This window comes from Capsicum annuum, chromosome 2 (assembly GCF_002878395.1).
Source record: "Capsicum annuum cultivar UCD-10X-F1 chromosome 2, UCD10Xv1.1, whole genome shotgun sequence".
Lineage (NCBI taxonomy): Eukaryota > Viridiplantae > Streptophyta > Magnoliopsida > Solanales > Solanaceae > Capsicum > Capsicum annuum.
The window spans coordinates 138,130,872-138,133,954 of NC_061112.1; positions in this window are offsets into that span (position 1 = coordinate 138,130,872).

Below are 3,083 nucleotides of genomic sequence, written 5' to 3' on the forward strand. Positions count from 1 at the left end.
TTCTTCCACCCTTTTAATTTTTAGATTTATGGATTATTAGTAAATCGTTGCCACTATGGTTTATAATCGTTTCTGCATATCATATCATTGATGGTATTTCAATTGTGAAAAACTCGAGAGTGAATCACTTGCTCCAATTTTTCTCTTCCACTACATCACCCCAGCTACCCACCAAATGCTGAATTAAAAAAGAGCAAAAACTATGGAACCGTGAGGCCTAACATACTAATGCTACCGATCAAAATATGCTACCACTCAGCTTAGTGCATATAAAGTGAAAGTGGTTGTTATATGCCACAAAATTAATGTCATTTTGCTTTCTTGTGTTCAGGTTTCTCTTTTGGGCTTATGAAAACTGCTTCTAATAGAGGGAAGAACTCTGTGGTCACCAAGCTAGCTGGAAATTTTATATATCTAGAACCAGAATATACCAGTAAGCATTTCATTTTCCTGTTAATCTACTCGCAAACATTTGTGGTGATTTCAGTAGTATATTCAAGCTTTTGGTGTTCTAATACATCTTATAATGATTCATTTCATTATCATTCCACATAAATAACAAGGATGGTTGAAAAATTGCGAGAATCAACATCTACACTATTTATTCATTGTGTAAATCTTATGCCCCGTAATTAACTGTGGACAGATGAGATGATTTTAAAAGGGTAGTCCGATGCACTAAAGCTACCGCTATTGAAAATCACAAAGTTTGAAATTTATATTCGTGGACAAATTTATAGTGATGACATTGTTGTATTGTCCTGTGGAAAGTCATATTACAAATGCATCGCAAGTGTTCACCTTGTGAGTTACTTACCTAGAGCCTCGGGCTATTTGTATGGAAGAATTTGTAGAACTTGATGAAAATTTGTCATAGTCTAATAAAAGTACATTGAAGGATGTTATCACGTCAACTCTACATGGCTGTACCTTTTCTTGGCAAATTTTTGTATTAGCTAACTATTTATATTGCAACTTTTTGGTCATGCATTTTAGGTTTGCATTGTACTTTGTATAGCTTCATGAATCAAGTTGATGGAGATATTCAAAGTAGTAGTTGTGGTGGCGGCTATGGTGATGATGAGGGCAGCAGAAGCAATATGGCTAGAATTTCCAACTTCAGCTGACAAAGAGTTGTCATACATGATAATGAGCACTATCAAGCTGATGTTCTACCTACTATGTCTGTTCAGGTAATTAAATAAACCCATGATTGGAATATGTTTCATGCATAGATTTGGGGATTCAGTTTGCATATTTATGAACCTTAGATACAGTTTTTGTTGTGTGTATATATATGAAATATTGGTATTGTAGCTGAAGGAAGATCAGATGTGTAAGAACAATTCTGATTAATATCTTGAAGGCACTATTGACGAAAAATGGAGGAGACAGTTTCAGAATTTAAGTTTTATGAATTTAATATTTAACGTTCTTAGGATTGAACCCATTATATATTTAAAATCGTATGTGTACTATTCATTGCAATTTTCATGAATTTTTACATATAAATTTGTGCTTCCTTTAGAAATTCATAATCTAATGACAGATTTGGAAATGGTTCATAGATATGCTCCATCCACCGCGACAACATTCCCTGCATGAACAACAATGATCTGTGTAAAGAAAAGTTGTCACACCACGAGGTATTTAGCAAAAATGCCACTGGTCTAACTGGTTATTCCCTTTTAGCCTTTACATTTGAGCATATTCGTACTCTGTCTTGTAGAATTTTCCTAGATTGTACAATGAATATAACAGAGTTTGTGCATCTTCTTCTCACTTACAAATAGCAGTGATATATTTTACTTAATAATAAAGTAAAGTATATTGCAAGATGTGGCCATGTGGGTAAGACTACATACAATAGATATTTGTGGTTTGACATTTTTTTGGACTCCGCACATAACAATACTTTAATACACCGGTCTGTCATCATTCTTAATTATAAGGATTGTGTTTGCTACTACCATTTAGAAAGTATTTTGAAAAAAGGAACAAGATTTGTCTATGAAAAAAAAAAGAGCCTTCAGCTAGAAAAATCACATTTCTAGAATGTACATTGGGAAGTTTAATTCACAGCTGATCATTTTATATTTATAAGATTCTCTAATTTTGACTTGATATGGAGTTAATTTAAGAAAGTATAATGACTTTTCAATCTTATGGTCTGCTAGGCTAAAGATATGTAGAATGTCCAAAATAAGTTAGAATCTTATTCTTTCTGAGAAATGTAGGTTGCAGAAACAAAAGGATGGAAAATCTGAATTTCGAAGAACAGTGGAAAAATTCTTACAAAACTCAGTGGCCTCCCTGTTGTCGGTTTTGTAAGAATTTCAAAAGTAAATTATTTAGCGGATCAGCAAAAGAAAAAGAAGTAGAATGTGAATGCGCAAATGACTGGCAACAAATGTACTGGGAAGCACAGTTGCAAAGGTACGAACATCAAATGATCTACTTCTTAGGGCTAACAACTATTTTACATGGTTTCAATTAACCTGTAATGTGATGATTCCATTTTGAGTTTTTGGAATGTTATCCCTGCTATAAGAACTTTGCTTCATTATTTGTTTTTCCTATTCATATATCAGTGTGTCTAGCTGTTCCTGATTATTTGTGGTTATTTTTTGATTCCTTAGTGTTGCATGTTGATATTGCCATGTAACTCTATGGTTCCCTCATGTTTAAGATATTCTTACGTTCAAGCTATGAACTTGACATGTTTTGATGAAAACCTATGTCCTATTTCAAGCGAATTACATGTGAATTCTCCAATTTATGATTTTAGTTATGTAATCATGCAACTCTCTCATGTTTAAGATATTCCCATGTTTAAATTCATGATCCCCATGTGTTTGGAGAATTGCCCCATGTTAAAGTATTAATCCCTACGTGATTGATAGAATGCCCGTGTGTGTTGAATAGAGTAATAATGACATGTTACCATGTGTTCTCATTCATCTACAAGTCCATAACCTCCAAAAGTTTGATAAAATGTCTCAGTGAATAATTATGCTGGAGATTTTAATTTTGATTAATAGATAGAATTTGAAAAACACTATTGTTTTCACATATTTACTTAG